Source organism: Triticum aestivum, chromosome 7D (genome assembly GCF_018294505.1).
Source record: "Triticum aestivum cultivar Chinese Spring chromosome 7D, IWGSC CS RefSeq v2.1, whole genome shotgun sequence".
Lineage (NCBI taxonomy): Eukaryota > Viridiplantae > Streptophyta > Magnoliopsida > Poales > Poaceae > Triticum > Triticum aestivum.
The window spans coordinates 267,237,289-267,253,019 of record NC_057814.1 but is presented as its reverse complement, the minus strand read 5'-3'; positions in this window follow the sequence as shown (position 1 = coordinate 267,253,019).

Genomic DNA, 15,731 nt, shown 5'->3' with positions numbered 1-15,731 from the left:
ACCTTCGTGCCTTTTATTTTCGATAATTTGGAGTACTTGGATTTTTGAGAGGCTTACTGGACAACCTGGTACCTCAAGAGGTATCACACATTTCAAGAACATATGTTACCCTTCTGATCATTCAAATTTTAAACTCGTCTGTAGTATCGATTTACCTCTGAAACTTCCAAGCTAGTTGCTTTACCTAAGCAGTAGTTTGTTTTATGCTCTCTTTACATATAAACACCCCTTCGTGGTTAATAAGCATGAGTAGTTTTCATAGCACTTTGAGAGAAGCTCCCTTGTGACTTTGAGGCCATGCTCATCCCTTTTTTGAGCCCCTTCTTTTGTGATCACTCTTTGCTTTAAGCCTATATTTGTAATACACTGATTATATGGTTCTTGGGAGAGTTTCATTGAAGATCTTTTCATGAGTCCATCCTAATGACATTGATTTGCTTCCTACTCTTGGAGGGTGTGCATATCCTACAAAGTTAGAAGTCACTTAAGAGCCTTCAAGTTATTTGTGAAGGAATCAAGAAGTGTGCACATGCCCGATGATCGCTTCTTCATGCAAGATTAACCTTGAGTGAGGCTTATGGTACCAAGGCATGGTAGAATAAAGTGGGTTGTAGGGGAACATGCTATGCAAAATATATCTTTTTACCATGCATGAACCAACCAAGATCACTATCGAGGTGCAGGTAACAACACTACAAAAAAACACTTCCGTGATGATACGTGTTTGTCACAGTAGGTCACGTTTTCTGTCATGCATGTACATCCATGACGATTTTATGCCAGAATGAAGATAGTCATACATGTGCTGTTGTAGAAGTGTTCCATGACAATACTCAAATTATCATCACGGAAATGTTCACTTCCATGATGATAAATGGCGCATCATGGAAGTCGTCAATGGTAACCGACACGTGGCATCCACCGTAACGGGTCGCCGTTAAGCTATTATGTTTTGGTTTGGATCTTATAACCCGCTAACAACCCGAACCAATGGGGATTTTCCACATGTAAAATTCTCATTGGCTAGAGGAACCACGTGTTGGCTCAGCGTTGGGAAAGATGTCATCCATTCAATGGACGGGAGGCGCCTATGATACGTCAACATATGGCACAACCCAACAGTGGCCCATTTAGGTGAAAAAGGCCGACCCAGTCAAAATTAGCACACCGACCCATTTAGGGCCTACTTGTGTTTGGCCCATTTAGGGCCACTGAAAGTGCAACTAATCCCCGGGTAGTCCTGGTAATTCATAACAACGTATAGCTCATTGAACTAATATCCATTCAAGATAGATATTCCAGGAAGTTCAATGAATGGCATGGCATGGACAAGAGATGTGGACCCCTCAAAATGCTAAGGACATATATTGGCAAAAGTTCAAGACTCTCCATCATTATTTTAGTGATCCAAGATCACATTGAGTCCATAGGAAAGCCAATACTATTAAAATGGGATGAGGTGTTGCTTAATGGCTTGCTTGCTCAGATGCTTAGTGATATTGCTCCAAAACCCTCAGCCAATTTCTCCATCTAAATATGTATAAACCCTAAACTCCAACTTGGCCCCACCGATTCTTTCTATCCGGTGCCACCGAGTTCATATGACATAGCCACAACCAGAAACCCTAAAAGTTCGGTCTCACCGACACGGGTCTCGGTCTCACCGAGATGGCCCTGCCAACACTCTGTGACTTGTTGCATTTACTTTGGTCTCACCGAGTTGGCTTGACAGATTCTCTGTTGCCTTATTGCTTCACTTTGGTCTCACCGAGTTGATGCACTTGGTGTCGCTGAGATGATGCTTGCCCTAAGCCCTAGCACATCAGTCTCACTGAGTTGTTCCAGACGTTCCCACCGAGATTCCTAACGTTCACATTTTTTAACTAATCGATGCTACCGAGTTTAATCATTTGGTCTCACCGAGATGGGTCAAATGTGTGTAACGGTTGGATTTTGTGTGGAGGCTATATATACCCCTCCACCCCCTTCTCCATTGTTAGAGAGCCATCAGAACGTGCCTACACTTCCGCCATACATTTTCTAAGAGAGAACCACCTACTCATGTGTTGAGATCAACACATTCCAATCCTACCACGAGAATCTTGATTTCTAGCCTTCCCCAAGTTGCTTTCCACTCAATTCATCTTTCACCATAGCCAAATCTGAGAGAGAGGGAGTTGAGTGTTGGGGAGACTATCATTTGAAGCACAAGAGCAAGGAGTTCATCATCAACACACCGTCTATTACCTTTTGGAGAGTGGTGTCTCCTAGATTGGTTAGGTGTCGCTTAGGAGCCTCCGTCAAGATGTGGAGTTGAACCAAGAAGTTTGTAAGGGCAAGGAGATCGCCTACTTCATGAAGATCTACCCGAGTGAGGCAAGTCCTTCATGGGCGATGGCCATGGTGGGATAGACAAGGTTGCTTCTTCGTGGACTCTTCGTGGGTGGAGCCCTCCGTGGACTCGCGCAGCCGTTACCCTTCGTGGGTTGAAGTCTCCATCAACGTGGACGTATGATAGCACCAACTATCGAAACCATGCCAAAAATCTTCGTGTCTCCATTGCGTTTGCCTTCTCCAAACCCTTCCCTTTACCTTCATATGCAATATTTTACTTTCTACTGCTACACTCTTAGAATTGCATGTGTAGGTTGATTACTTGACTTGTGCTAATTGCTAAAATCTGCCCACAACTAAAATTGGGAAAGGATAGATTTTTATTTGGTCAATTAGTCTAATCAGTCTCCCCACTAGACATACTTTCGATCCTACAAGTGGTATCAGAGCTTTGGTCTCCATTTGCCTTGATTTCCATAGCTTTGGTGATCATAGCATTGGTTTCACAACCTAGGAGAGTATGGCGTCTAGCGAGGGAAATTGCCACTGTAGAGGTCCTTACTTTGATGGTACAAATTTTGCTAGTTGGAAGCATAAGATGAAAATGCATATTCTTGGTCATAACCCCACCGTTTGGGCTGTTGTGTGTGTTGGCTTGCAAGGTGGTTTCTTCGAGGATGGAAAAGAACTAGATTGTGAAGCAACAGCGGAAGAAATTAAGATGCTGCAATACAATGATCAAGCTTGCGATATTCTCTTCAATGGATTATGCCCCCAAAAATTCAACAAAATTAGCCGCCTTGAGAATGCAAAGGAAATTTGGGATACTTTGTTTGATATTCACAAAGGTACCGAGTCCGTCTAGGAATCCAAGTTGGATGTGTGCTTCAAAGTCAACTTGACAAGTTCAAGATGAAGGATGGTGAAGGAGTCGCCCAAATGTACTCTAGGCTTGCTCTCATCACAAGTGAGATTGTCGGCTTAGGAAGTGAAGAGATGACCGACAAATTCATCATCAAGAAGATCCTAAGAGCCTTGGATGGAAAATACGAAACCTTGTGCACTTTGATCCAAATGATGCCCAATTACAAAGATCTCAAGCCCACAGAAGTCATTGGTAGAATTGTTGCTCATGAGATGTCACTCAAGGATAAGGAAGAGCTCCACAACAAGTCAAGTGGTGCTTACAAAGCTTCAAGCGATGCTCCTACAACATCAAGTTAGAAGCAAGTCTCTAATGAAGAATTGAGCTTAATGGTGAAGAAATTCAAGAAGTTCTACAAGAATAGAAGCAAAGAGATAAGCTCCAAGTCAAGGTCCTACAATGACAAAAGATCTTCTAGTCGTGATCGTAATTGCTACAATTGTGGAAGACCCAGACACTACTCCAATGAGTGTATAGCTCCCTACAAGAAAAGAGAAGACTCACCAAAAAAGGAGGAGTAGAAGAGATGAATCACCTCCAAAAGAGAGAAGGAGTAGAGATGATCGTTATGAACGAAGATCCTCTCGTAGAAGCAAGGATTCAGAAAGGAAGGACAAGTCATCAAAGAGCTACACAAGACAAAGACATCAAGCTCACGTTGGTGAATGGGTATCCGGTTCCGACTCCGACAACTACTCTGAGAGAAGCTATCACTCTGACTCCTACTATACTCAAGATGAAGGTGTTGTCGGTCTTGCACTTGTGTTATCCAACTCCTACGACATATTTGACTCACCAAATGAAGGAATTGGAAGATGCTTCATGGCTAAAGGCCCTAAGTATGTTGATTTCAATAGTGATGAAGATGATTTGCTAGGAGATGATGATTTACTTGTTGACAACACTAGTGGTGAAAACTATGATGAACTTGCTGGTAATCATGCTAATCAAGATGAAACAAATGACAATGATAAGAAGGAGATTGAGTGTCTAACTAAAGAATTAAACACTCTTAAGTTAGCTCATGAAACAACTCTAGAGGATAATAGAGAGCTCCTAAAGACTCATGAGAAGCTACGCTTCGAGAAGCTAAATTTAGAGCAAGAGCATGAGTTTCTAAAATCTATCAATGATGATCTTCGAAAGAAGAGTTCTTCTTATCTTGCCAAATGTCTCCTCTTGTCTACTTATATGCCACAAGTAAAATCTAGCAACAAGAGCAAGAAGGATTCTTCCTCTGGTAGTAACAATAACCATGTTAAATCCAATATTGTTGCTTCTAGTAGTTCTATTGATTCCACTAATGATTCTCTTAGCCAAGTTATACTTGAGCAAGAAAATAGCTTATTGAAGGGAATTATACAAAAAGGTGTTTACAAGAGCCCTGCCAGGAGTAAGCAATTTGAGGAAACTATACGCAAGCAAGGAAGGCACCGAAAGAACCAAGGTGTTGGTTTTGAACGAAAGTTCAATGCCAATGGAGTTGAGTGGGAAGAAGATCAATACCCCAAGACAAAGTTTGTTCCTCAACAAGATAAGTATGAGCCCACTTCTTTCAAGGGAACACAAGCTCAAGATGATCTTCCACCACAAGACCACAAGCTGAAAGGCAAGGACAAGCTTCAAGAAGAGATTGACTCATTTGAAGAAGCTCCTAAGGCCATGGTCTAGTGGGTTCCCGAGACTACATCAACCTCAACATCATCAAGTTTGACTACAACTCCAAGGATTCCCATCAAGTTGATGTGCATCGCAAAGAAGAAGAACTAGAGCGTTCTTGAGGGTGACTCCGCCAACATACTTCATTCATATTCATCTTGGCGAGGACTCGTGCAATCAACTTTCATATCTTGCACTAGTTCATGGAGTCACAAACCCTCTTGTTGGTAAGACAAGGGACAAGGTAAACCAACACTTTCGTGGACATAATCAAATGTGCAATTCACTCTATGTCTATGGATATCCTTGTATGTTCCTTGTGGGACTAACCCATGTAGGTATTGAAAGTGCAACGCTCCAATGGATTGCTCCAAAAGATCTACATCAACATTGAGCATCCACATCTTCACTATCTACATGAAGTCATCATCGAAAAAACCCAAGGTTAGTTCATCCCTCTTAGGGGGATATCACATCTAGGGGGAGCTTTGCTCTAAAAACTGAGCTAAAACAACTCTAATGGTGTGAACACATCAATGCTTTATGTAAAAGTGGTAACCCCACTTGTGCTTAAACGATGAGTATGACCTACGGTCAAATATTCTCATTTGACTCCTCAGTCAATATAGTCATATATGGACGATCTAGTCATCGCCAATTGCTTGATAGATGCTAGAATTGTTTGTGCATGCTTTGTCATATATTTCATTTGCTATCTTATTGTGTGAGCATGTTGGTTGCATAATTTCTCCATTCGAGGACATCCATTTGTTGTTTTTGATTGTCTTGGTTTTTATTGGCCAAATGGATGGACAAGAATGCCTAAGAACCTTCTCTAGCTATCTATGCTTTTTCTCTTCTCAAACAATATTCATGCTACATCACAAAAATTGAAAAAGTCTTTTTCGGACCCTCCGGGTGAGGAGCACTCGGAGCCACCGATCCGTCAAGGGCTGCTTTACAAAACCTTCTTGTGTATTTCAGTCAGACCAACTCACTCCTATTCAGTCCCACCAAAATCACTAGATTGATCTAGGTTTTCATCTCGATGATACCGATTAGAATGACTCGGTCCCACCGAGTTGCACTAACTGCACGCAGTTTTGCATCTCGGCGCCATCGACAGCAACTGGGTATATATCCTGCGAACCCGTACGGTTGAAAATTTTCTTCAAATCACTCGTGCTCGCGCCCCAGTGCTGCCGCCCCTTGGTCTCCCGATCGTCGCCGTCTCCGCCTGTGTGCCTCCGCCGCAGGACTCCATCACCGTCAACGGAAATCTTCACTGCCGCTGTCGCTGTAGCGAATCATCACCAAGTTAGGGTACGGTTCGACCTCTTTGTGCCATTCCCTTTCTGATTCAATGCACAAAGATATTGCCCAGCTTCTTGCCACGAATGAGAACCTACTATCCACAGAAAAACTTCTTTAGATTAGATTCGATGAAACTTTTTAGGGTTAGGTTTCCGCCGAGCTCATCTTGGACCGACCAAAATGAATCCTTCGGTCCAACCGATTGGCCCTGGCCATTGCACTAAGTACAACTTGGTGCCACCGAAGTGTACTGATCGGTGAGACCGAAAGCAAAACCTCAGTGAAACCAAAAGCCTCTCCCTCAATGCCTGAGCGGTCTCCCACACTGCATGACACGTCGTTGTTACCGGTGCATGTGGCCACTGAGTCTGGTGATCGGTTTGTGTCTTTGTCACCATCTTCATCGACTTTGTCTCCTCCACCACCTCCACCAACTACCGCTATTCTACATGCTCGTACGCGCAGTCAGAATGGTATTTTTCGGCCGAAGGAGCGCACTGACGGCACGGTTGCGTGGATTGCGGCATGTGTGGCACAGGGGGATGCTGATCCCACTTCTAAGCCTCGGCATTTTCAGGTGGCTCTTCGGATTCCTCACTGGCATAGTGCTATGGAGCAGGAGTTTCAGGCACTACAGAGGAACGATACTTGGCGCCTGGTTCCTCCCGTGTCTGGTGTCAACATTATTGACTCCAAGAGGGTGTTCAAGGTCAAGAAGCATGCTGATGGTTCTATTGAACGATACAAGGCACGGCTTGTGGCCAAATGTTTCAAGCAAAGGTATGGTCTTGATTATGAGGATAACTTCAGTTCAGTTGTCAAACCTACCACTATTCGTCTGCTTCTATCCTTGGTTGTTGCCAAAGGGTGGTCTCTGCATCAGCTTGATGTTCAGAATGCTTTCCTTCATGGGGTCTTGGAGGAAGAAGTTTACATGCGGCAACCTCCAGGTTTTGTTGATCCTGCTCATCCACATCATTTGTGTCGTCTTGTTAAGGCACTTTATGGACTGAAGTAGGCTCCTCGTGCATGGCATGCATGCCTTGGCTCGGTTCTTCGATGTCATGGATTTGTTCCGTCCACTGCTGACACGTCTCTATTCCTGTTCCACCGTCCTGAGGTTACTATGTATCTGATGGTTTATGTTGATGACATTATCCTTATCAGCTCTTCAGTGACTGTCGTTGATCGTCTGTTGTCTGCTCCGAGTGGTCACTTTGCTATCAAGGATCTGGGAGCTCTACATTACTTCCTTGGCCTGGAGGTCTCACGGTCATCCGCTGGCCTGACTCTCACTCATCATAAGTATTCCCGAGACTTGCTGCGACATGTTGGTATGTTGCAATGCAAGCATGCTACCACTCCTATGTGTGCGACTGGTCGGTTATCGGCCCTGGATGGTGCTTTGCTTCCTTCGGATGATGCTACTGAGTACCGCAACATCGTTGGTGGCTTGCAGTACTTGACTATCACACGGCCGGACATCTCCTATGCGGTAAATCATGTGTGCCAGTATCTTCATGCTCCTCAAACTTCACACTAGTTAGTTGTGAAGCGTATACTGCATTATCTCTCCCATACTGTCTTGTATGGCTTGCATCTCCGGTCTGCCTCGTCGAGTGCTCTCTCGGCGTTTTCTGATGCGGACTGGACTGGGAGCCTGGATGACAGGCGATCAACGAGGGGGGCTATGTTGTCTTCTTTGGTCCCAACTTGATCGCCCGGAGTGCGTGCAAGCAGGCCATAGTATCTCGGAGTAGCACTGAAGCAGAGTATAAGGCAGTTGCCAATGCCACAACTGAGCTTATCTGGGTACAGTCTCTATTGAGAGAGTTAGGAGTCTCTCTAGATCAGCCACCGGTCCTTTGGTGTGACAATATTGGTGCGACATATCTTTCGTCCAATCCAGTTTTTCATGCTCGAACCAAGCACATCGAAGTTGAGTATCGTTTTGTGAGGGAACGTGTTGCGCAAAAGCTTCTTCATATCAAGTTTATCTCCTCCGAAGATCGACTTGTTGACATCTTCACGAAGCCACTTCCACAACCTCAGTTCGAAGGTTGTAGACGCAATCTTAACTTGCTTTGTACTTCAGGTCACAGTTAAGATTGAGGGAGGGTGTTAGACTCTATGTTTACATAGAGCTTCTGTACGTAACTGTATATTGTATCTGTAGACACGGTGTACCCCTATATATATATATATATATATATATATATATATATATATATATATATATATATATATATAAAGAGCCACACCCATATTAGGGTGTCGAGCAGTTTCCCACAATCCTAAATTTTACAAGAGAGAGGTGGTCGAGGGGCATTTATAGGCGCGGTGGCCGGGGTCGAGGTGGCCGGAGAGCGCTCGGGGACGTGGGCGCGCGTGCGCTCGTGCTCGGGATTGTGGGGAAGAACGTGGGTGCGGGAAGTTGAGGGTGATGACGTGGCCTGAAGGGTGGGGTTCGGTGGTCAGAGGGCGAGAGAGAGAGAAGGAGAGAGAGAAGGAGAGAGAGAGAAAGAGAGAGAGAGAGAGAGAGAGAGAGAGAGAGGGAGGGAGAGAGAGCGGCTGGGTCGGCTCGCTAGCTGGTCCAGCTGGGTTTTTTTATTTTTGTTCTGTTTTGTGTTTCTTTCCGTCTTTTCCAAATGATTTAGAATTTGATTTTTCTTTCAACAGGAAATATTTTCTAAATTCCCAATAGAATATTTATAAATGTTTGAACATTTCATTGGGGCACTTTGGACATATATTTACTGCACTTGCATTTTCCATTTGAATTTGAATTTTTTTCAAAACCAAATATGTTTCGAATTCATTTTAGAAAATAGTCAGAGGGTCAAGAATATTATTTGGACTTACGAAATTTGATTTCCTGCCAAATAAATGCAAATCCATTTTTTTTGAATAATTCTCTTTTGATTTTTAATTGTTTTCAAAACGAATCCAACTCAATTCTTTTTCAGGAAAATCATTTTGGCTTTGAATATTACTTGGGTTTATTTAATATACTTTTGCCCAAATAATATCTTCAATGGCTTGGGTTAATACCAAGGCTTGCTAGGGTTTCAACTATCTACACTTGGATTTCCATCCTTCTAGGCAAACAATCAATCAAATCAAAGTCAATCACAATCAATCCTAGGCAATCATTGGTATTTCCTAGAAAAATTTCATTTCCTGTGAAATTTTCAACATACCAGATTTGGGAAAAATCTAGGATGTGACATTATATTCTATGTTATAAATGCTATGATCCTGGAATATGTGATTCAGTGGAAAACTCATATGCACGTGTGGAATGATAAACGGTAAAATCTGATTACTAGTCTAGCCTCTAAGACTAGCTCAAGTGTTGTTTGTGATCATGTTTTCCGGATTTTGAGATATCGTTAAGTGTAACGATAGTCTCAAAACAACATTGAGAATATGACGTTAGAAGAATGATCATATTGAGTAGACCCAAACTTGTTTGTTATACTTTGAGATACAATCATGAGAAGTCAATTATTATAACATGGAGTGTTAACGTGTGATGTAGTTCCTTAGACCATGAGAGTATCGTAGTCACTTCTTACCGTACGGTGGGCTTTGAGGGTGCTCAAACATCAACTGTAACATGGTGATCATAACGACAACTTACAGGTTCATTGGAAAGTTTGACAAGGGACTAGATAGCTCAAGTGGGATTTGCTCCTCCAACCTTGGGGAGATATTCTCATGGCCCTCTCGGTATGATGGTATCCATCATCGTCTGTTGAGACACATGTGACTAGGTCACAGGGATGCCAGAACATGTCAACGAGAAAGAAGAATAAAACCGATAATGAGGAGACCAGTATAGTGAGCATGTGTATGACTCAAGAGGATACTGATATATCTCACCTTGGGTTTTGTAAAGTACCGCGAAGCAAAGGGAATAGCACATGATAACCAAAGGTTAACTGGAATGTCATTCGTCTACTCATAGGGATCGATATGGACGTCCACGGTTCGGCTATCGGTCATTGAACGAAAGCGGTTTTGTTCATGTCTATGTTTTACCGAACCTACAGGGTCAGAAGCTTAAGGTAATCATGATCTGCTAAGTGTTAGTAGGACAGGAGTAATGAGTAAATATTTTTTAAATAGTTTCATTAATATTCGGAATAATTTCGAGAGGAACCGGAAGCGTTTCGGTGCCACGAAAGGGTTTCGGGGTTTACCGGGTAATACCGATAAATTATATATAGGTGGAAATAGTTTCCAGTGATGTTAAATTAATATTAATAGGCTCTAAATACGATTAGAAAGATTTTATATTTATTTAAATATCAACGGTCCTTAAAAGGCCAAGTGGTGGAAAGCTATTTGGGTAACTTGGGCCCAAATAGGAGGTGGTGCCCCTTTCCCCTTGTGGATGGAAGGGGGAGGCCGAACTGGAGGGGGGAATCCACCTCCTCATGGCCGGACTAGGGGGGCTTCCCCCTTGTGTGGCGCCCCTCCCCCTCCTCCAACCTATATATACTCGAGGTTTTGGCACTTTCGTACACACAAGTTTTGGAGCCTCCTCTAGTTCTATAGTTCTAGTCCTAGTTGATCCAATTAGAGCTAGGCCTAGATCCTCTAATCCTCATAATTAGAAACCCACTATGGTTCTAATCTCCTCCCTCTAATTCTACGGCGACGATTACCTATGGATGGCAAAGCGCTGCCTGATCGTGAAGATCGTACACTTGCAATTTGTGGAGAGGTCGTACTTTCGCTCTTCCGTTCGAGGGACTATTTGTGGACGGTTCAAGGGGTCGTTCATCGATGGTTCGAGGGACTTCAAGTACGATCTACACCGACTTGTCTTCTTCTGTTGCAACTCGGAGTTGGTAACAATCTGATCCAAACCGTTATTGCATCTTCATAGTGTTCCTCGTTGATCGTAGGGCGAATTTTTTTGTTTTCTACTACGTTTCCCAACAAGGAGGGACATGGGGTACACCTGCAATGGCATGGAGGCAGATAACAGGCTAAGGTTGACGACAGTAGTGGTGGCCGCCACAGCTGGCATGCAGGAACGCTGCAAGACACAAAATTGAAAAACGGTAAAAAGGGGCCCACAGAGGAATAGTAGAGGGCAACTGTGCCTCACAAACCCGGCGGCGGTGGCGCATCATGACGAAAGAACAAAGGAGGCGCCCACACATCAAGGAGGGAAGAATGCCGGCACATCGAAGAGGAAGAAACGGCGGCGCAAAATGAACAGAGGAACTACTCGGTTGGGGAGGATACCAATGGAACGTGTACAACTAGAGTACTTTTTTAGGGGTTTGACCTGGGCTGTTAGCGTTAGCATCCAAAGTGGAAAGACGTGGGCCTTCGAAGGCCCGATTACGGAGAGGAAAACCAGCTCGCTCCATGGAGCAGCAGCCCACAAGACGGTGTGTGCAGCCTGTGAGCGACCTAGGACGCCCGGGGCTGATCTAGATTGTATGTTTGAGCAATCCAATGGTTGAGAGCATCAGAACTCTGTGAGGGCTTCTAGCTAGCTGAGTTATACTGTATTTTAAGATAAACATCTAATTATAAACATGGAAATAAACAATACAATTATTATCCCTTCTAGGGCATAATTCCAACAAGCTAATACTCCATCCCAAGACCACTATCCATCATTCATCTCAAAATGTAAAATAAAGTATTGCAATAAGTACGATGACATGATGTAGATAGTATATTGTCTTCAACCTGCTTTTAAAGGACAACTATTCAACTATTTTTTATCACTAGTGGCATCAACACAATACAAGCAGTTTCTACTTTCTGTCATTGTGGTAGATTGCTTGCAAAGTCAAACCCAACTAACATATACAACTCCCTCATGAAGATCATTCATCTAAACATGGTCAGTGCAAGACTAATAGGTCGGAGAGCATATATGTCTATAAATTATGCAGCAAAGAACTCATTTGAATCCAACAATAAAACATAGATAGATGTGATCATAAAGTGACAATTTATCACACCATGACAAACACACCAATAAAAATTACATCAGAAGAATCATAATCATGTAGGGTAGCTCATGTGATCGTTATATTGAAGAACAAGAGAGAGATTGCCGTCTAGCTACTGGTACGGACCCATAGTCCAAAAAAACTACTCATGGACGATCAATGGGCAAGGTTGATGTAGATGTCCATCATGATGAATTCGCCCTCTGCCAAAGTACCAAAAAAGGCCTCTAGATTGAATCGTGGTGGAAGAGAGGTGCGACGGTGGAAAATTTCCTCGATAATTATTTTTAGAGTTTTTAGAGCAATATAAAGGCATGGGCATTAAGAGGCGGTGTAACGGAGCACCAGGGGGACCTACGCGGCCAACCCCCTGGCCGCACCACCTTGCCGCATGGGGCCCACATGGCCCCACCCCAGGCAGGACCAGGTGCCTCCGGAACCTTCCCGACTCAAAAATATTTGATGTATTTTCCCCGATTTTTTGAGCTATGTAAAATCGATCTTCTTGAAAATTTCAAAAACAATAGAAAAAGCAACTGGCAATGGACACTAAATTAATAGGTTAGTTCGGACAAATATAAAATTGATAGCAAAACCATACAAAAGTAATATAATAATAGCATGAAACAATCAAAACTATTGATACGTTTAGGACGTATCCACATCCCCAAGCTTAATCCCTGCTCATCATCGAGTGGATAGATGATAAAAAATAATATTTGGTTGTGACTCTTACCTTAACATGAATATAATCGATCTGATGTCATTTAAATATGACTCGTAAGAATAGCGATGCAATGCAATAGTCCGCAGTTGATACCAAACAAGTAATAACTTCACTCGCTTTTCATAAACCAATGCTTTCACTCAGCGCTCCCCAATGCCTCAAGGCTTAGAAAGAATGTCAGGTGTATCATGAAGCATACTCCCTCATTTCCGGTTTATAAGGCTCATCTCAAAAAGTTTGTTTTTCCGTTTTATATGTCTCGATTCTACTACTTACAATCACATGTTCATTTCAAGGTGTATTAAATCACTGCATGCAAGGATGAAGAAAAAACTCACCAATGCATGTAGAAGTTCTTGGTCATTAAGTGGCTATGCATGCATGTGGTGTAATTAATGCATCGGTTTACACAAATTTTTGAGAAAAAACGAGAGTACTAATTAAGTACTTTTGCAAACTACAGAATTAATTTCACCATTCATCATCTACCTTGGTTGAAGTGATTTTCAAATTAAGCCCTATAAACCGAAAAGGAGGGAGTACTACACTAAGTCTTCATCGTATCAGGACAACATTATCATAAACCAGACGGAGTTTCATTCAAGCACATTGATTACATAACCCCCCTCTTCAACTAATTAATGTTTATTCATACTTGAGCTCGAGCCTTGATCTTTGCACTTAATGGAAAAAATGGTGATGGAGCTTTCTGAAGTCAAAAGGTAAATAAAGTCTTGCATTAATGGGGTTGATCATTAGGAATGAAGAGGTCTTATAACCAATATTAATCCAAGGATTAGAGGTTGCCATACAACAGATGCACTAGAGTATAAGTGTATGAAAACTCCCCTAATGAACCAATAGACTATGCAGCCAACTTGCCTATTCATAAAGACCTAGAGCTTTTGAAGAAACTCATCATTGGAATACACAAGAAAAGGACTATGTTTTTTAAATAATACAATTTTTTTATTAAATTTTAGAAATATTACACCGTAATTATATATTTTTTTTTAATATTACCCAGTCGGCCTACTGCTGACCGATTGGATCCAATCGGCCTACTGCTGGCCGATTGGCCCCCAGTCAGCCCATTGCCGGCTGATTGGATCCAGTCGGCCCATTGCTGGCCGATTGGCCCCAGTCAGCCCACTGCTGGCCGATTGGCACCCAGTCTGCTTCCTCTAGGCTGACAGGTGCATGCACCCATTTATCTGTCGAATAGGTATTTGAAAATGTTGAAAAAGTATTTGAAAAAATGTTGATCATGCATATAAAAATGTTAATGAAGCATTTGAAAAAAATATTGAACAAGTATTTGAAAGATGTTGAACAAATATTTGAAAACTGCTGAATAGGTATTTGAAAAATGTTGAAGAAGTATTTTAAAAAATGTTGATCATGTATATAAAAATGTTAATCAAGAATTTGCAAAAAATGTTGAACAAGTATTTGAAAAAATGTTGAACAAGTATTTGAAAAAATGTTGAACATGTATATAAAAATGTTGAACAAGTATTTGTAAAAATTTTGATCATGTATATAAAAATATTGAACAAGTATTTGAAAATATGTTGAACAAGTATTTAAAAAATGTTAAACAAGTATTTAAAAAATTTGAACCAGTATTTGAAAAAATGTTTAACATCTGGAAGCTAGTGGGGTGGTTAGCTGCGCTGGTGATTACCATCGTAATCACCAGCGCAACTAACCACCCCATGAGCTTCTAGTTACTGGTTAGAAAAGGGATCGCGACCAACTAGAGGTGACTGAGCCGGTCTTCTCCATTATTTCTTTCTTTTTTCTTTTCTTTCTATATTATTTTTTTCAAATACTTGTTCATAAAAATTTAAATACTTGTTCAAATTTTTTCAAATACTTGTTCAATATTTTTATATACATGATCAACATTTTTACAAATACTTGTTCAATATTTTTATATACATGATCAATATTTTTTTAAATACTTATTCAACATTTTTTTCAAATAGTTGTTCAATTTTTTTTGCAAATGCTTGATTAACATTTTTATATACATGATCAACATTTTTTAAAATACTTCTTCAACAGTTTTCAAATACCTATTCAACAGTTTTCAAATATTTGTTCAACATCTTTCAAGTACTTGTTCAACATTTTTTCAAATGCTTGATTTTATATGCATGATCAACATTTTTTCAAATACTTCTTCAATATTTTTTAAATACCTATTCAACAGATAAATGGGTGCATGCACCTGTCGGCCTAGAGGAAGCAGACTGGGTGCCAATCGACCAGCAGTGGGCCGACTGGGGCCAATCGGCCAGCAGTGGGCCGACTGGATCCAATCGGCCGGCAGTGGGCCGACTGAGGCCAATCGGCCAGCAGTAGGCCGACTGGATCCAATTGGTCAGCAGTAGGCCGACTGGGTAATATTTAAAAAAATATATAATTATGGCGTAATATTTCTGAAATTTAATATAGAACATGTATTATTTAAAAAAATTAGTCCAAGAAAAGCTCATCATCTTGCACTATAAGATACAGATGGGGATGGACAGAGAGGATGCGACCAGAACGGAGGGGAAATGAGAGGTGAGAGTGAGAGTAAGAGTGGCTTGGGTTAGGATTTGTCTGCGCCGGGGAAATGATTTTCTAGGGCCGGTGGTGGGTCATAACATTCCGGGCATGTCTGGACGGCCCCATTTTCACCCGACATATGGGCTGGGTTTGGGGCGGTACGGACTGCCCAGACAAATGGGGCAGCTTGGGGAGGCCTGTTGGAAGACAGGCTGTCCGCTTGGAC